This window comes from Pelodiscus sinensis, chromosome 29 (genome assembly GCF_052426305.1).
Source record: "Pelodiscus sinensis isolate ZL-2025 chromosome 29, ASM5242630v1, whole genome shotgun sequence".
NCBI classification, from domain to species: domain Eukaryota; kingdom Metazoa; phylum Chordata; order Testudines; family Trionychidae; genus Pelodiscus; species Pelodiscus sinensis.
Window position 1 is genome coordinate 10,412,798 of NC_143080.1, and position 20,317 is coordinate 10,433,114.

Here is a 20,317-nt window from a genome sequence, read left to right on the forward strand (position 1 = left end):
TTTGCCAGTATGGTGGCGTAGTTCACCATACAGAACTGCAAGGAGGCAAAAGAGTATGATTTCCTGCCAAAAAGGTCTAATTTCTTCCAGTCTTTGTCATAGGCAGTTGCTTTGTATTGGGTCTGTTTGCCATTATGATATCCTGCATCTACCACTAATAAATTTGGGGCAAGATGGGAAGTGTGGAATTTGGCTCCCTTGGCCAACACATAGTACTTTCAACCTGACCTCTTGGAAGAGGGTGGGATGATACAGGAGTTTTCCAAATTACTCTTGCAGGCTCCATTATGGCATCATTTATTGGCAAGGCTATCTTTGCTAAAGGGGAGGCCTGTAGGATATCAGCCCATTCATGCTGTGTTTCAAGTAACTCTTCAAGAGAGCTATCCAATGCATCTATCACCTTTTCAAAAAGGCCTTGGAATGATTTAAAATAGTCTCCAGTCTTCGTGGATGGGGGTATGATAGTCTCATCCAATGATGATGATGACAGGAGTGGAGGAGGCATGATGTCATCCTCCTGAGCCTCCTCTATACTCTCCGTATCATCTTGAGGTATGTCCAAGTGAGGTGAGTGGGAGGTTCCTGCTTCTGTGATGCAACTGCCTGTGTTCCCGAAGGAGCAGATTGTTGAGTTCTAGGGGGCCCATGGATCCCATCCTGCTCAAGTCGCAGGGAGAGGAATGGGTGACAGCCATGGAAATGGTTGTCAAGTCTATCAATGGGGGGAGACGGGGGAGAAGCAGAGGTAGTTGGTGTAATTAGTCTGCTAGGCCCCTGGTGCACAGGAATAGTGTTAGAGACATAGCCGTGTTAGTCTGATCTTGGTAAAACAAAAGGAAAAACTATGTAGCACTTTAAAGACTAACAAGATGGTTTAATAGGTGATGAGCTTTCGTGGGCCAGATCCACTTCCTCAGATCACATTCTGAAAGAGAATTGGCATGACCATATATACCAAAGGAATACTGTAAATTGGAGTGATCGGTATTGAATATAAAGCCAGGTCTGAATGAGAAGCGAGTGGGTGACGTACAGTGAAGATCGGTGCCAATGACAGTACGGGGTTGGTCGCCCTCTGTACCAAAGGTGCAGCTGAGAGGAGGCTGCAGAGTGGGTTCCTTCAGTGCTAGCAGTAGGGTCACTGGCAGTACCTTTGGTGCTAGAATGGCTATTTTGCTCTTGAATTTTGAGCCTGATGGAGGGCATGGCTGCTTAGCAAACATAGACCCTTGGGACTTGTCCATACAAAACACACACAGTGCCTGTTGGTTCAATAAGGATGGTGCCATCAGTACAGAGGTGAACTTTGCTATGGGAGACTGCTTTTTTGAAGGGAAATCATCCCCTGGTAAGGGCTGTCTTTTTTTATTTGATGAGTTTCTTAGTTGGAGGATTCTGAGAAGGTGAAGGACAGAGACCATGATCTGAGGTCACTTTGGATAAACCAGTCTTAGTGATTTCTCCAGGAAGAAAATTTTTAACTGGAGGTAACCTTAAGTGACATCACTGATAGCTGCGTGCAATTGGGGTATTTTTGGGGAACATGAGTGTCCCCAAGACATCTGATACACTGAGCATAGCCATCGAAAATGGGTATGGAGAACAGTGTTCCCTATAAGATTCCATCCATGGGTAGCTTGAATCTTCTTTTGGGCGGATTGAAATTTCTTATTTTTACCACCGATATTGAGGTAGTATATGGATGTGCACCCACCAACAAAAATTGTAGATATAAATATATATTTTAAGTAGTCCATGGGGTGGAAGATAAATAACAAGGAGCATTCCTTATGATTATTTAATATTAAATTAAATAAAAAGAAAATTAACACTACCCTTGGCAGAAGAAGTGCGTTGTGTCCACAAAAGCTCATGATACTATTTATACATTTTTGTGAGTCTAAGGTGCTACAGGCCCATTTTTTTAAAAGTTTTTTTAGTTACAGACCAACACAGATACCCGTCAGACCCAGATGAAGGGGGGGGGTAGCCAGGCAACCGCCCGGGGCGCCAACCTATGGGGGGCACCAGATGGCAGCTGGAAGGGGCGCCGCGTGCCCGACTGCAGCTGGAAGGTATGCAGCGCGCCAGGGGGCGGGGCTGCGCATACGCCGTGCACCTGGGGGCGGAGCTGCGCATGCATCCCACGCCCGCTGCCCAGGGCTCAGGAATGGCTCGAGCCGGCCCTGCTCAGACCTTAGAGTACATGTATCATCACCTTTTCTAACAGACAGATGCATGTTTCAAAGATCTTGCAAATAAGGTTTCATCCTACAAAATAGCTAGCACCACACTTGCTGCTTCTGACTCTCAAGAACCAGAATTCTACCAGATACTAAAGATCTGGCCTTAATTCAATACAGTATACAATGTATTAATTAGTAAGACAGGATTTTAAAAAAATCACTAAGGTCAGTGTTTAAGATATCTGCAACACTCAAAACAATTCTGTTAAAATAATCTTTCTCTTTTTTACCTTAAGCCATTAATACAGGGGTAGGCAATACTTTTGATGGGGGGGCACTCCAAGAATTTGGTAAGTAGTCAAGGGCCGCACTCTTCCATTATATTATGGAGGAGGTGTGGGGCTCTGGGATGGTGGTTGGGTGCAAGCAGCTTGGGGTAAAGGACTGGATTTAGGGATCTGGGAGAGAGTTTGAGTGAAGCAGGCAATCGTGATCTGTGGCAACAGTCTGGAGTGAGGAAGGGGTGCAGGGCCTGAGAGGGGATTGTGACCTGGGACAGGGATGCAGGAGGGGGTGCACGGATTTGGACTGAGACCAGGGATAGTGGATTAGGCTGCAAGGTCTGAGAGGGGGTTGTGACCTGGGATAGGGGTGCAGGGATTTGGGCTGTGACCAGGGATAGAGGATTGAGGTGAAATACCTGAAAGGGGGTTGTGATCTGAGGAAGGTGCAGGAAGGAATGCACTGTCTGGGAAGGTGTATGGAGGCTAGAGCAGGAGTGCAGAAGGTTTAGGTTACATAGGGTAGGAGAGCAGAAGGGGGGCAGAGGGTTAGAGGAACCAGGGAAAGAAGGTCTGGGGTGCCAGCTGGGGCTCCAAGCCAGCATGTTCCTTAGCCTGGGTCCCTGCCTTCCAGCCCCTGTACATGCTCGGAAGAGTTGTAGGAGCCACGTGTATTGCTCTAAACTGAATGCTGTAAGCCCAGGGGATGAGGGAGGAGAGGCACTACACATGCTGCCTGGCCTGCAAACATGGAAACTGGCCACTGGGGGCTACTGGATAGCAGGGGCAGCATGAGAAACTTGTCTCCCCTCCCTCCAGGCGCTCAGCATTCACAAACACACAAACGTGGCCCTGCATCCGGCTTCCCTGAATGCTGGGCGGGGGAGAGGTAGGCAAGAAGCCAGCTGAAGCTCTTGCAGCCAGATCCAACCCACAGATCATCTTTTGCCCAGCCCTGGAGTAGAGGGTTGAGCCAGCTTCTCCAGATGCTGCTGCTTCTGCTCCTCTAAAAGGGCAAGTGCCCCACCTCCCCTCCCACAGATGATCAGTTGAGCTGCGTGCCTGAATGGGGAGCTCTGGACTCTGTGCAGGGCTCAGAAAAGGGCTGCACTCTCACACGGTGCACACCTTACAAAGAACCTTGATGGCAAACCTGCAAGTCAGACATCTTTTGAAACTGGTGAAGCCCAGCATGATGGAAGGTGAGGGTGAGGATACAGAGGAAGGGATTTTTTTTTTCAAATATTAGGTTAATAAAGATGAGGTTAGAGGGGATATCTCTTCTGGAAAATATTATGAGAGGAGAGCTGCTATGCTCTGACCTAAGCTTTGGGCAGTAGAGAAGGAACAGAGCTGTCGGTGTGCATCGGTTGCACACTCGCAGTATCAAGACGCAGCACTGCATGCTCATTTCCACCCAGAGAATTGCTGCTGTAAATCTCCAGCTATAAGCGCAGGGCACTGAAACATCTACAGTGGCCACTAGGGATGTTAGATAGCAGACTAGTCGACTAACCACATGAATTCTTAGAGGTTAGTCGACTATTCTACAATCCCCAGGGCAGAGGCGGCAGCCAGTGCAATCCAGTCCTACTCCTGCGGAGTCACATGCCACTCCATGCTGCTGCCTCTGTACCAGAGGCAGCAGTGCGGGGTGCCAAGCAGGAGCTGCCTGCCGCCACACACGACTGCCTCTGCTACAGACGCAGCAGCACAGGGTAGCAGCAGCCCTGTCCACAAGGGGTGTAAGCTCCCTGCCAACAGAGGCTGCTGAGGGAGGTTGCTGGGGTAGACTACAGCATGGGAGTGGGGCAAGTGGCACTGCAGAGCTGGTGCTGGGGGGGAACTGACTTTTAAGCCAGCTCCCCCCAGCACCGGCTCCTGCTTCCCCTGCCTTACTGCCTCTGATGCAGAAGCAGCCGGGAGGGGGGGGCGGGGAGAGAAATGTAAGCAATCCACTAGATTAACCAATAAGCCTAGGTGCATTGGTTAATCAACTAGTCGACTACTCGCTCACACTCCTCAAAGAAGCAGCTGGGTTTATCCTTCTCCCCTCTCCCACATGGACCTCTTCTGGCTCACTCAAGGAAGCTACTGGCCTGTAGCTCATGACATTAACACAAGGTACAAGCTGGACTGATGAACAGTTGTGTTCCCTCAATGCTTTTTATGTTGCTTTGCTGTGAGAGGTACTACTGCTGGGCTGCTCACACACAGCTGCCAGCATGTAAATTATTCCCAGTTACATTGCATGAGTACTATAGGCAGACATTTGTGAATTACATCACAGAGCAACCCCAGCAAATTCCCAGCCTCAGTCTTTCCCCAGAAATATATATTTTGTACTGCTCAGCTCTCACTTGGCAGTACAAACTTTCAAGGTCCTTCATTTTATTAACAGAAAATAAGATTCATATGCACAAATCCTGTAACTTGCTGCTCTCAGGAGAGAATTTTTTGTTTATTAGAATTAATTATATCATTCTCCTTTAATTTGTTACTAATTGAATCCAGTATCAACTGTTTTGCCCTTGACTTTTCACATCTTATGTCTCTCTCAAACCTGTAGGAGAGCCAGTCACCACAAACATTTCAGAAAAGAAAGCAGAACTGAGAGGAAAAATCTCTCCAAAACATTAAATGCAGTCCTGAGACATGGCTGAGAATTAAACAGACAAATTATTAAGCCAATATGTTAACCTAACATTCTGTAATAAAGATTGGAATTTTTTTCAGGAAAGCCAGGCTTGGCTGGCTGCTGCTATGGAGGCAAAACACACTGAAGGAAGCTTTTAGTATATATGGAAAAGTTTTATACTATTTTTTATAAGTGTTATAAAATTAATCTTAAAATTACATTATCAGTAATTAAAAACAAACATGTTGATGTTTACAAGCACAGGAAGAAGTTAGAATACTGCATGAATATATTTTTATTCTACTCAGTTTTTATTCCACTCTCTCTAATAAAAAAGATGAATGAAGCTTACACATTAGTTAGGAAGATAGATTTGGGAAAGTGGCATAGAACTATGAAACTAAAAAAAGTCAGAACTATAAAATGAATAAAGGAAGATTGTATCACCTACTCCATTACACCTCTTCAATAATCAAACAACAACATATACTTGAATATAAAAACCACAGGTATTGAAGGAACCGTCTCACTGTTTCAATAAATAAGAGGGGGGAAACGGAGGCCCTCTTACCTTGAAATCTGGAATTGAGTTAAATTTCTACGAGATAAGTGCCTTCTTCCATATACCAAAAATCCTGCAAGAAACAAAAAATCAACAAAATTTAGTACTAAGCTGCTTGAAATATTGCATTTAACTATCTGGCACACTACATCTCACATTTTGGAATTCAAATTAAATCCCACTGAAGAAAGTGTACATAAAAGTCATAGCTCACATTAATATCCCAGGAAAAGCTGCATCAGTTATCATCTATTAGTCCTCCTCACCATTAAAATTCCATACCTGTAAAACTTTGACCCATCAAAATTAACTTTGATCAGCTAAAGCACTCCTCTTCCCCCAAAGATTTTCACATGAGGAATGAAAGAAGTATAATGTAGTCTTTCTTCCAATATAAACTAGAGATGTAAAATCACGTTTAATTAGTTAATGGGTTAAACATTAAGTTTAACTGGTTAACTGATTAAACGGGGGCAGGCAGGGTGGCCATTCCAGCCTTGCTGCTGTCAGCCCTGCATGGGACTGCCAGCTCCCAGCCCGTGCGGGGCCTAAGTGGCAGACCCATGAAAGGCCAGTAGAGTTGACAGCCCCACTTCCAGCCACACAAGAGGGACCAGAAGAGCTAGAGCAGCCCTCCAACCATGGCCCAGTTGTTCCCTGAGAGCTAGTTAACCATTACCTAGTAAGCATCACCCATTAAGAGTGATGTTTACCGAGTAACTTATTCACTGGCTATTCACTAAGGGTATGTCTACACTACAAAGTTAATTCGAACTAACAGATGTTAGTTCGAATTAACTTTGATAGGCGCTACACAGGCAAACCGCTAGTTCGAACTCAATTCGAACTAGAGGAGCGCTTAATTCGAATTAGGTAAGCCTCATTCTACAAGGCCTGACGCCTAGTTGGAATTAACTAGTTCGAATTAAGGGCTGTGTAGCCACTTAATTCGAACTAGTGGGAGGCTAGCCCTCCCCAGCTTTCCCTGGTGGCCACTCTGGGTACCACCAGGGAAACTCTTCTGCCCCCCTCCCGGCCCCGGAGCCCTTAAAGGGGCATGGGCTGGCTACGGTGCCCGTGCCAGATGCAAGCCTGCCAGCACCCAGCCAGCAGACCCTGTACCTAGCACTGCACGAGCCAGCCACCCGCTGCCACCCAGCCCTCCGCCTCTTCCCGGGACCAGGCTGGTGGCTCCCAGGAACCTGCCCGGGGCTGCAAGAGGCGGGCGCCCGGCTGGTCTAGCGCGGACCTCATCCACGACCTCCGCACTAGGCACAGGAAAGTGGCCGTCTAGGGCAGGAGAGCTGCCAGCCTGGCCACCCAGGAGCAGGTGTGCATGAAAATCAAGGTGGTCCAGTGAGACCCCCGACCCTGAGCTTAGAACGGCCATACTGGGACAGACCAAAGGTCCATCTAGCCCAGTAGCCTGTCTGCCGACAGCGGCCAACACCAGCTACCCCGGAGGGGATGGACCGAAGACAATGACCAAGCCATTTGTCTCGTGCCATCCATCTCCAGCCTTCCAAAACAGAGGCCAGGGACACCATTTCTATCCCCTGGCTAATACCACTCCATGGACCCAGCCTCCATGAATTTATCTAACTTCTCTTTAAATTCTGTTATAGTTCTAGCCTTCACAGCCTCCTGCAGCAAGGAGTTCCACATGCTGACTATTTGCTTTGGGAAGAAGAACTTTCTGTTATTAGTTTGAAGCCTGCTACCCATTCATTTGGTGTCTTCTAGTCCTTCTATTATGGGAACTAATGAAGAACTTTTCTTTATGCACCCTCTCCACACCACTCGTGCTTTTATAGATCTCTATCATATGCCCCCTCAGTCTCCTCTTTTCTAAGCTGAAATGTCCCAGTCTCTTTAGCCTCTCTTCATATGGGACCTGTTCCAAACCCCTGATCATTTTAGTTGCCCTCCCCTCTCCCAGCCTCTCTCTTCCCCTCTCCCACCTACTTTTCCCAGTCTCCCAAGTTTTGTTAAATAAAGAGAGTTTCTATTTTTGAACACACGTGTCCTTTATTTTGTACATCAGGAAGAGGGGCTAGGGAGGGGTAAGTGGAAAGAGGCGAGGGAGGAATGGGGTACGAGCCCCCGATGGGGAGGACTGGGGTGGCTCTGCGGGCTCCTCAGGATGGAAGCTCTCCTGCAGCCCCCCGATTAACACCCCTCCCCCGGATGGCAGCCTGCGGCAAGTACAGCTGGGCTGATGGCCGAGTGCTGTGATGTGCCGAGTGTAGGCATTCAGGGCACTCCAAGGGTATGTCTACACTACCCCCCTAGTTCAAACTAGGGGGGGGTAATGTAGTCATACGGAGTTGCAAATGAAGCCCGGGAGTTGCAAATGAAGCCCGGGATTTGAATTTCCTGGGCTTCATTTGCATAAAGCTGGCTGGCGCCATTTTTAAATGCTGGCTACTTCGGACCCCGTGCCGTGCGGCTACACGCGGCACGGACTAGCTAGTTCGGATTAGGCTGTACGCCTCGTGTAGCCGCGGTCCGAACTAGCCGGCATTTAAAAATGGTGCCAGCCGGCTTTATGCAAATGAAGCCCGGGAAATTCAAATCCCGGGCTTCATTTGCAACTCCGTATGACTACATTACCCCCCCTAGTTCGAACTAGGGGGGGTAGTGTAGACATACCCCAAGACAGGACTGCTTTGCTGTCCCTCATCGAGTTAGACAAGCGAGCGGGGAACCCCTGAGAACTGTCTGTCCGGGGTGGAGGTCGGGACCCTTTAAGCACAGCCCTCAGCTAGCCTGAGACAGCAGCTCCACGCTCTAAGTCCTAATCTGATGCCCTGCCGGCACTGCTTCCAGCCATCCTTAACCTCGGTTCAAGGTCCACTCAATGTGGACATGCTAGTTCGAATTAGGAAAACGCTAATTCGAACTAGTTTTTAGGTCTAGATGCACTAGTTCAAATTAGCTTAGTTCGAATTAACTAATTCGAATTAAGTTAGTTCGAATTAGTGCTGTAGTGTAGACATACCCTAACATCCCTAACATATACACTCCAATGTGATATGTAAAAAGAAAGCACTATATTATTTTTTCAACTTCTTTCAAGTGTTTTTTTCTGTACACTACTCAGCTTTTTGAGTCAACTCCTAAAGGTATTATTTAGTTTTTACTAGAAGATTTACCTGGTGTTGCTTAGGTAATTAACTCAAATAAGTTTTTTCTTCATTTAAATCATTGTTCTGAGATGGTGCTGGGAATGAGGGGTTCAATATGAAGGCTGCACAAGGAGAGAGGACTACCCCAGATTCCTCTTGCCGCAGCAGCGTGGGGTCAGGTGAGAAGCACCTGTCCATGGCCACTACAGAATGCTCAGCTGGGAGACAGGTGCATGTTCCCAGCTGGGGAACAGAAACAGAACTCTGACTGAAGGGGAGCTAAAATTAAGTCAAGATTTCAGGAGTTAGCTTTGTTCTTGTACCAAGTAGCTATTTAATGAGCTCAGCAGGTGGCATCACCTGGTACCTTTGAAAAGGTCATTTATTAATACTGTATTGTACTATATTTTGATTACAGTTTGGTGGAGTAAGATGGTAGCTGTAATGATGGGTGAGTAGACCCTCTTCTTTTGCTTTGAAGCTTGTTCAGGAGGAATCGAACTGCTGTAACCATTAAAAGCTAATTTGTTCTTCATCTTGTAAGTGAATTTTTCCATCTCTAGTTCCAGTCAGAAAATCCAGAATTTTTTTCTTTGATCATATTCACCCTGCCACTCAAGGTCCCTAGACTTTCCCCAGGTAGAGAAGGAAGTAACTTCATGAAAAATACAGCATATCCTCCCCTCAATTACAGCATGCAACACATTCAGAAAATAAATCCTTTGACCTATTTATGAGTTAAAAATAAATAAAACTATGTCCTTTTCAGAAATAAACCTTCTATTGGTACAAGTGCTGAAGGAACTGACCAGAGGCCATGCGCAGCTTGACCTGCTGCTCACAAACAGAGAGGAACTAGTAGGGGAAGTAGAGGTGGGTGACAACCTGGAAAGCAGTGATCATGAGATGGTAGATTTCAGGATCCTGACCAAAGGAAGCAAGGAAAGTAGCAAAATACACACCTTGGACTTCAGAAGACCAGACCTTGACTCCCTCAGAGAGTTGATAGGCAGGATTCCCTGGGATGCTTACATGAAGGAGAAAGGAGTCCAGGAGAGCTGGTAGTATTTTAAAGAAGCCTTACTGAAGGCACAGGAAGAAACCATCCCAATGCGCAACAAGAAAAGCAAATATAGTACAGGACCAGATTGGTTTACCAAGGACATCCTTGGTGAGCTTAAACACAAAAAGGAAGCTTACAAGAAGTGGAAACTTGGACAAATGACTAGGCAGGAGTATAAATATATTGTTCAAGAATGCAGGGGAATTATCAGGAAGGCGAAAGCCTAATTGGAATTGCAGCTAGCAAGGGATGTGAAGGGTAACAAGAAAGGTTTCTACAGGCATGTTAGCAATAAGAGGGTCATCAGAGAGGGTGTAGGGCCCTTACTGGATGAGGGAGATAACCTAGTGACAGATGATGTAGGAAAAGCTGAAGTATTCAATGCTTTCTTTACCTCTATCTTCACGGACAAGATCAGCTCCCAGACAAATGCACTAGGCAACGCAGTATGGGAAGGAAGTAGACAGCCCTTGGTGGGGAAAGATCAAGTTAGGAACTATTTAGAAAAGCTAAACATACACAAATCCATGGGCCTGGATTTAATGCATCCAAGAGTACTGAGGGAGTTGGCAAGTGCCATTGCGGAGCTTTTGGCCATTATCATTGAAAACTCATGGAGATCGGGAGAGATGATTGGAAAAAGGCAAAGGTACTGCCCATCTTTCAAAAAGGGAAGAAGGACAATCCAGGGAACTACAGACCAGTCAGCCTTACCTCAGTCCCCGGAAAAATCATAGAGGGGAGCCTCCAGGAATCCATTTTGAAGCACCTGGAAGAGGGGAAAGTGATCAGGAATAGTCAACATGGATTCACCAAGGACAAGTCATGCCTGAGCAATCTGATTAGCTTCTATGATGAGGTAAACTGGCTCTGTAGATATGAGAAAGTCAGTGGATGTGATATGCCTTAACTTTAGGGAAGCTTTTGATACAGTCTCCCACAATATTCTTGCCAGCAAGTTAAGGGAGTATGGATTGGATAAATGGACTGTAAGATGAATAGAATGCTGGCTAGACTGTCGGGACCAACACGTAGGGATCAACAGCTTGATGTAAGGTTGGCGGTCGGTTTCTAGCTGAGTGCCCCAAAGATCTATTCTAGGACCAGTTTTGTTCCACATCTTTATTAATGACCTGGATGAGGGGATGGATTGCACCCTTAGCAAGTTCTCAGATGACACTAAGCTAGAGGGAGAAGTAGATATGCTGGAGGGCAGGGATAGGGTCCAGAGTGACCTGGACAGATTAGAGGATTGGGCCAAAATAAATCCGATGAAGTTCAACAAGGACAAATGCAGAGTCCTGCACTTGGGACAGAAGAATCCCAGCATTTTTACAGGATGGGGACTGAATGGCTAAGTATCAGTTCTGCAGAAAAGGACCTGGGGATTACAGTGGATGAGAAGCTGGATATGAGTCAACAGTGTGCCCTGGTAGCCAAGAAGGAGAATGGCATATTAGGGTGCATTAGGATGAGCATTGCCAGCAGATCTAGAGAAGTGATTATTCCCCTTTATTCAGCTCTGGTGGGGCCACATCTAGAATACTGTGTCCAGTTCTGGGCCCCCCATTATAGAAAAGATGTGGACGCATTACAGAGGGTCCAGCAGGCGGTAACCAAAATTATTAGGGGGCTGGAGCGCATGACCTATGAGGAGAGACTGAAGGATTTGGGTTTGTTTAGTCTGCAGAAGCGAAGAGTGATGGGGAATTTGTTAGCAGTCTTCAACTTCCTCAAGGGAGGTTCCAAAGAGGATGGAGAGAGGCTGTTCACAGTAGTGATGGATGGCAGAACAAGGAGCAATGGTCTCAAGTTACAGTGGGGAAAGTCTAGGCTGGATATTAGGGAAAACTATTTCCCTAAGAGGGTGGGGAAGCATTGGGATGGGTTCCCAAGGGAGGTGGTGGAATCTCCATCCCTAGAGGTTTTTAAGTCTCACCTGGCAAGGTCTAGGTAGGATATGAGGAAAAACTATTTCACTAGGAGGGTGGTGAAGCACTGGAATGGGTTTGCTAGGGAGATGGTGGAATCTCTATCCCTAGAGGTTTTTAAGTCTCAGCTTGACAAAGCCTGGCAGGGTTGATTTAGTTGGGATTGGTCCTGCCTTGGGCAGGGGGCTGGACTTGAACTCCTGAGGTCTCTTCCAGCTCTATGATTCTGTGTCAGTGTTTTAATTGTCCTGAATTATCTTAATAATGGGATAATGCAGGCACTTTCAAATTTTCAATGTAGTTAAAGAGAACTGAATGATAAATGTGAAGAAATGAATTCATAATAAAGTTATTAAAATGGCATCTAATTTATGCTTATATCAGGAACAGTCAGGCTTAGGTCCACAGTAAAGGTACATAAATGCAGCTATTGTGACATGAGAGTTACTCAACCAATCACCATTCTTTGTTTAGAGCTAAATTTCATGCAGTAATTCAATTGGTTGGAATTACTCAGCAGTATGAGGAAGACTGGGCACGTCACACATTCCCATTGACAGATTAGTTGGTTCAACTGTCATTACTCATTAAACACTCTGTGGCTCCATGCCAGCTTGTACATCAGTACCTGAAATGCTTGTTAAGTCATTGCTGCCCCACTGTGCATTGAGGCAACACTACCATGGGAAGTGAAGCAGTTGCCCTCTTAAGCACAGACATTGGGACTGAGAGGCAGAGTTTTCCTGCCCCCTTAACACTGTAAACCAGTAAGGCAGCATCTTCATTGACAAAAAAGCTGCATTTGTACTGTTCATTAGCTGTCACTCTGTAAAAATACAGTGGAAACAAAGCACTTTAGAGTTACAGCAAAACAGCTAACCGAGGTCAGTCTTGGACAGACGATAGACTGCTGACCTCATCTCACTATCTTTATGGTAAAACTTACAAATGCCCTGTCTCCATTTAAGATTCCCAAGCAAGAAAACTACTGCACATTAAATTATCTCTCTGTAAAAAACCTACCTTTGTGTCACTGATGACAAATCCAAAGGGGTCCTCTATGCTAACAGTGCTGCACCTTCCTAAGAGGCAATAGCTATGTCAGCAGAAGCCCTCTCATCAGCAATGAGCTCTCTTATACTGTGAGTTGGGATGGGATAAATGTGTCATTTATATGTGTAGGTTTTCCACATTCCTGAACAACTTAGTTATAGGGTCATAAACTGGAAGAGTAAACCAAGCCTAAGACTACTGCAAATTAACCAAACTTACGAGTACATCTCATTGGTTTTGTGATACAAAGCAACTATAACATGAGCACAATTAGCTGGCATGCACTGGCTGTTTTGATGACACTGATTCTTGCCTTGCATTTTTAAATATTATTTAAGGTTAATAATATATATTCAAATCTTCAGAAATACCATATGATAGCAGTCTCATTTAGTTTCCTATTTAGTGTTCAAAGATAACGTTTTGTCATCCTTAATTCCATCCAAAAAACAGCATATACATCAGTAACTTCAGAGGAAATAAACATTGCAAGAATGTTGTAATTATCCCAAAATCAAGCACGTGAAAATCCAAGAAATTTAGTTATGGTACCCTATTTTGTGGCTATATACACACCTAAAAGGAAACTTGGAAGTGGCAGAGGTGCTTAATGATTTCATTTCAGTTTTCATCAAGAAAACTGCTGGTGACAGGATGCCTAAACATGGTGAATGCTAGTGGAAATGAAGTAGGTTTAGAAGTTAAAATTAAAAAAAAACAAGTTAAAAGTTACTTAGAAAAGTTAAATGCCTTCAGGTCCTCAGGGCCTGATGAACTGCATACTAGAATACTCAAGGCACTGATAGAGGAGGCATCTGAGCTTTTACCTATCAACTTTGAAAAGTCATAGAAGTGGGGAGAGATTCACTCCATGCACTGCACCTGCCCAGAGCTCTAAGCTCTGCATTCCCATTGGCTGGGAATCTGCTGCTGGTTGCTTCTGTGGCACAGCATTGTCTGCAGTGCCAGGAAAGGCAGGGACCCTGCCTTAGCATCCCTGCTGCACCACTTATCAGGAGCCACTCAATATAAGCCTCCCTGCCCCAGCCCTGCCCCTCCCACACCCCAAAGCTCTCACCCTGTGGCTCACACTCTAGTCAAATTATGTTAGATTGCAGGTGTGATGAGGTGTGGTCACAGAAGACCACTTGGGGTGCTTCCTGGTGTGCTGACAAAGCCAGTGACACTCTCCTTCTTGCTTTCTGAGGCTTCTCACTAACCAATCCTTCTGGGCCAGCTCAACTGATCTTCCCAGCTAAGGCACAGAACTGAAATCATCCCCCTAAGTACCAATATAGACACAGAAATTCTTCAGGCCTGAGGAAAATGCAGTTTTGGGCCCAGAAACCCAAATAAATTATTTAGAAAAGCCCCCCTTAACAACGAAAGGAGGCTGTACACATGGATTGCTCCCCCAGGTAACAATCATGTAACTTGATGGCAAATAAGTAGTTTTATTAAGTACAAACAGTAGAATTTAAGTGGTTGCAAGTGAAAACAGGACAGGCAGAGCAAAGTGAATCACAAACTTAAAATAACAAAAACCACATAGCTAGTTCTAACACTTACAACAAACTTACCTTAAAACTGTTCTTATTCCACCTCCAAAACAGAAAAGTTCCTTTTGCCCCCTGGAGTCTTTGGTTCATTCTCTTGGGAGTGGCAGGCCGTCAAAGACAAAGACTGAAAAACTTTGCATCTTAAATAGCTTCCCTTTCAGGTGGGAATTCTCTACTGTATATTCTCCCCTTCCATGGAAAATTATTTGGTCCGTCCCTACCAGTTAGGGAGATCACATGACTTCCTAAGACCAACCACTGCTGAGATTTAGAGGACAAAAGAGTCTGTTTACAGGTAATCACCCAGACATTGAGGGAAACACCCTTGATGTTCATTTGCACATTTAAAATCATGAACCATTCCATGCTCCATGTCTAACTTTGCATACAAGAGTGATATATACAGGCAGTCCCCGGGTTACGTACAAGATAGGGACTGTAGGTTTGTTCTTAAGTTGAATCTGTATGTAAGTAGGAACTGGCATCCAGATTCAGCCGCTGCTGAAACTGATCAGATCAGCGCCACGGGTCCGGCCCGGGTCCTCTGCCAATTTGCTCCCCGTCTCCCTGGTCTGCTGGCTCCCACAGCAGACCAGGGAGACGGGGAGAAGCTTTTCTTGCCCCGGAGGAGGCGGGCGGCGGGACCAGGCGTCCCGCCCACTCCTCCGGGGCGAGAAAATCCCCGTTCGTAACTGCGGATCCGACATAAGTCGTATCCGCGTAACTCAGGGACTGCCTGTACACCAAAATAAGAAGTAGAAATCCAGCAGACTGAAACAATAACATTGATAGGTTACATGAGATATATTGTCCAAAACATCTTGGAGTTATGCATGATATTGGTATGCAAACGCAATTTTATAAAGCTTTGAAAGGGGACCGTCACAACGATTTGCTTCAACAGGGTCATGAGAAAAAAAAAAGTTTGAAAAGCACTGTCTTAGACACTAATATGTATTAGTGAATGTTATAAAAAATAGCTATGCTTGTAGTAATTTTAATGTATAATTCATGTTCTAATAACCCAGGGATCTCTTAAATCAGGGAAATAGAAGTCTGTCTATTTTAAAATAGACCAAGAAAGCACCTTTTATATCTTCTTAATAACTGTTCACCACCACTTAGACAGTAAGGTAATAGGAGGTAGATATACTAAAATAGAGGCAAACTTTTTTTTTTTTTTTTTAGGTAGCAGACAGTTCACAATTTGATTCCTGAAAATCTTAACAATTTGTAACATTTTTTGAATAAAGATACTCCTTTAAAAATATTTCAGCAACATAGTGCCATTGATCTGCTTAACATTTAATAACACAGTAAGGCATTTTCTGCTTTGTATTTTACAATACTAGTTTATCTATTGTTTATACTTCATATAATGAGCACTGCCTACCCATAATTTGCTTGATTATATTCCATCTGCATTCACAGTGCAGTACATGAATGCTTTCCGCAGTGTCTCTCTCCCCAGTGAACTTCCATCCCCTCAAAATTACAGTACAAATCTTTGTGAATGCAGCAACTCAGAGAGCTGTCAATAAAATCTACACACTGCTAAAATGCCTTTATTCTTTAAATATCTATCTAATTATACTTGTAAATTCTGCACTTTAATTAATGGTGTGAGACATAATATTTCTCAGAATTTCTCTCTAATATTCTGTAGGCAGACTTTTGAAACAAACATAATTATGAACAACTCCCTCTCTACCCCTTCTTCGCTCTTAAAAAAAAAACCAACACCAGTCACATTGTTTTACAGTATAAACAGTGGGTAGGCAATAAGCCACATGCAGTTCACCAGGGTTAGCCCCTGCAGGCCATCTGCACTTTACCTGCGCATCCTTAGGTATGGCCACTTAGAGCTCCCATTGGCTTTGGATCATCATTCCTGGCCAACAGAAGTGGCGTGGACAAGGACACTGCTTCCCACAGTTCCCGTTGCCTAAGGGTAATCTGCAGCCAACAGGAGTTGCAAGCAACAGTAAGTGCGGATGCACAAGTAAATAAAGAAGCTTCAGGGGGTAGCCGAGTTTGTTCTTTACAGGTCATCTGAAGAACCCCGGTCATCTGAAGAAGGGGGCTGTGCCCACAAAAGCTCTTGATACCATCTACGTGTTTTGTTAGTCTATAAAGTGCTACCAGACCATTTTATTGTTTTTACGTAAATAAAGCACCTGCAGCTTGCCAGTGGCTAACCTTAGCAAACTGTGATCAGACCACAAGCCATTTACTGCCCATCCCTGATCTAAACCATGCTACCAAGTTACAAAGCATGAGTCAGGTGTATGCTAACATCCTAAAGCGGGAGGGATTTTCCAGTTCACAGCATATGAAAACATTTTCTGGTAACTGAACAAAAACCAGGCCCTATTTCTGGCTCATTTTTCCAAGAAAATCCTTTTAGTTCAAGTAGGCAACAAGATAGCAGCCCAAATTCTGATTACTTCAATGGCTCTTCATAAGTCTCCAAATCCAATTTTAAAAAACTGCTTCTTGACTTAAAAGCTCTCCACAAAATTACTTTGCCCCCTTTCAATGAGCTTCTATCCATGGGTCCGGATTTAATGCATCCGAGGGTAGTGAGGGAGTTGGCAAATGTAACTGTAGAGCCTTTGGCCATTAACTTTGAAAACTCATGGAGATTGAGAGAAATCCCAGATAACTGACAAAAAGCAAATGTTGTGCCCATCTTTAAAAAAGGGAAAAAGGACAATCCAGGGAACTACAGACCAGTCAGCCTTACCTCAGTCCCCGGAAAAATCATGGAGGGGATCCTCAAGGAATCCATTCTGAAGGACTTGGAAGAGGGGAAAGTGATCAGGAATAGTCAACATGGATTCACAAAGGGCAAGTCATGCCTGACCAATCTGATTAGCTTCTATGATGAGGTAACTGGCCCTGTGGATATGGGAAAGTTGGTGAATGTGATATACCTTGACTTCCGCAAAGCTTTTTATACTGTCTCCCACAATATTCTTGCAGGCAAGTTAAGGAAGTATGGATTGGATAAATGGACTGTAAGTTAGATAGAAAGCTGGCTAGACTGTCGGGCACAACGGGTAGTGATTAACGGCTCAATGTCAGGTTAGCGGTCAGTTTCTAGTGGAGTGCCCCAAGGTTCGGACCGGTTTTGGATTCCTTAAGGATCCCTTCCATGATTTTTCCAGGAACCGAGGTAAGTCTGACCGGCCTATAGTTTCCTGGATCGTCCTCCTTCCCTTTTTTGAAGATGGGCACTATATTTGCCTTTTTCCAATCATCCGGGATTTCTTCCAATCTCCACAACTTTTCAAAGATAATGGCCAAAGGTTCCTTAATGACATTTGCCAACTCCCTCAGTACCCTGGGATGCATTAAGTCCGGACTCATGGATGTGTGTACGTTTAGCTTTTCTAAATAGTTCCTAACCTGTTCTTTACCCACCAAGGGCTGTCCATCTTCATCCTATCTTGCGTCACTTAGCATATTAGTCCAAGAACCCACCTTGTCCGTGAATACAGAGGCAATGAAAGCATTGAGTACTTCAGCTTTCCCCACATCATCTGTCACTAGGTTACCTCCTTCATCCAGTAGGGGCCGCAAACCCTTTCTGATCACCACCTTCTTGTTAACATGTCTGCAGAAACCTTAGTTATCCTTCATATCCTTAGACAGTTGCAATTCCATTTACGCTTTCGCCTTCCTGATAACCCCTCAGCATTCTCGAGCTATACATTTAAACCCCTCCCTGGTCATTTGTCCAAGTTTCCACTTTTTGTAAGCTTCCTTTTTGTGCTTAAGTTCCTCAAGGATTTCCCCCGTAAGCCAATCCGGTCTCCTATCATGTTTGCCTCTCTTGCTACCCATCAGGATGGTTTCTTTCTGTGCCTTCAATAAGGCTTCTTTAAAATACTGCCCGCTGTCCTGGACTCCTTTCGCCTTCATGTTAGCATCCCAAGAGATTCTGCCCATCAGATCTCTGAGGGAGTCAAAATCTGCTTTTTTGAAGTCCAAGGTGTGTATTTTACTACTCTCTTTTCTTCCTTTGGTCAGGATCCTGAAATCTACCATCTCATGATCACTGCTTCCCAGGTTGTCACCCACCTCTGCTTCGCCTATTAGTTCCTCCCTGTTTGTGAGTAGCAGGTCAAGCTGCGCACAGCCCCTGGTCGGATCCTTCAGTACTTGTACCAAGAAGTTATCCCCAACATTCTCCAAAAACTTCCTCGATTGCCTGTGTACTGCCGTATTGGTTTCCCAACAGATGTCAGGGTGATTAAAGACCCCTACAAGAACCACGGCCTGCGATCTGGAAGCTTCTCTCAGTTGTTGGAAGAAAGCCTTGTCTACCTCATCCACCTGATTCAGTGTCCTGTAGCAGACACCAACCACAACATCACTGCTGTTGTTTGCTCCTTTAAACTTAACCCATAGACTCTCAACAGGTTTTTCTCCCTCTTTATACTGGAGTTCAGAGCAATCATAGTGCTCTCTTTCATATAGTGCAACTCCTCCTCCTTTTCTCCCCTGTGGCACCTTATAGACTAACAGATTTATTAGAGTATAAGCTTTCGTGGGCAAAGACCCCCTTCCTCAGATGCATGTAGTGGAAATTCCAGAGGCAGGTATAAATATACACGCATAAGAAAAGAGTTCCAATCAAGAGTAAGGCTAGAGATAAAGAGGTCAATTCAGTCAGGGAGGATGAAGCCCACTTCTAGCAGCTGATGTGGAGGTGTGAACACCAAGAGAGGAGAAACTGTTTTTGTAGTTGGCTAGCCATTTTCTTTGTTTAATCCTAAACTGATGAATTGTAGCTCTGCAGTTTCTCTCTGAAGTCTGTTCTTAAAGTTTTTTTAGTAAAAGAATAAATGGACACAAATCAGATATCAGGAATGGCAATACACAAAAACCTGTAGAAGAACACTTCAATCTCCCTGGACACACAGTAGCAGATTAAAAGTAGCCATTCTGCAACAAAAAAACTGCACGATTGTTTTAGTTTATACAGAATCATAAAAACGTAGGGCTGGAAGGGAACTCAAATCATCTAGTCCAGCCCTGTTCACGACTGTCTAGCCAGTTCTAAAAGCTTCCATGATGTAGCTTTTATAAAATTTTCCCTAGACACGTTCTAGTACTTAGCAGGAAAAACCTTTCTAATGATATCTAACCTAAATAGCCCTTGCTGCAGATTTAGACTCACTTCTTAGACTGGATAAAAATCAATTATTTGTTTCTAAATAAAAAACGCTGATATTTTCATTTAAAATTAGATTGTTTTAAAATCACTAAAATACTAAATTTTTCGTTTAAAAATAAGTAACATTTAAATTTCACCGCAAACATATTACACCTACACTTGCTGTCTCATAAAAATGAATTAATGGCTCTAGCCTCTCCAGCCTAACTACTAGCTTTTGCTTCTTGAAAGTTCTCAGCTTTCAGTTTGTTTCTCAGCAGACTAAAGTCAAATGTGCAAAGAATGACACAGGCTAGATAAGATTGTTTTTGTTCTGTGCTTATGTGGTGGTGGACCTGGATCAAGAAAAGCAGAGGAGTTTGCCTTAAGACACTGTTAACAGAGAGACTGAGTCCTCTGTTGGTACTTTTAGCAGCAGTGCTACAACTAAAAATATTTCAGTAGCAAACGCAGCAAGCAAAACATTTCAGTCATTCAGTAAAACCATCAACATGGATAGATTTGTAGTAAGCAACCAGCAAATACCAACATGAAACCATACATGAAAAGATGGCTCAGTTCATGTATGCCACAAATTGTCCTTTTTGTATTAACAATAAACACCTTAATTGACATAGCTGAGTCCCTATCACCAGGCTACACTCTCTCCCGTGTTGCTGACTCGGATACAGAGGCAGCAACATGGGCAGGGGCTTGCATGTCATCAGGAAGGTTAAGCGACGACCCCA

At 44.5% G+C, this 20,317-nt stretch overlaps 1 protein-coding gene across 12 annotated transcripts in view; it reads right to left on the reverse strand.

Moving 5' to 3' along the window:
• Window positions 1-20,317, reverse strand: part of TANC2 (tetratricopeptide repeat, ankyrin repeat and coiled-coil containing 2) — a 702,540-nt gene that overhangs the window by 596,476 nt on the left and 85,747 nt on the right. For 10 of the 12 annotated variants that reach the window (XM_089774011.1, XM_089774012.1, XM_089774016.1 and 7 more), the window contains exon 3: window positions 5,680-5,743. The exons of 1 other annotated variant lie outside the window; for it this stretch is intronic. The gene's annotated coding sequence lies outside the window, so the exon portion shown is untranslated. Of the gene's footprint in view, window positions 1-5,679; window positions 5,744-10,575; window positions 10,631-20,317 lie in introns of all 12 variants that reach the window. One more of the 12 variants, XM_089774006.1, reaches the window with a different exon arrangement.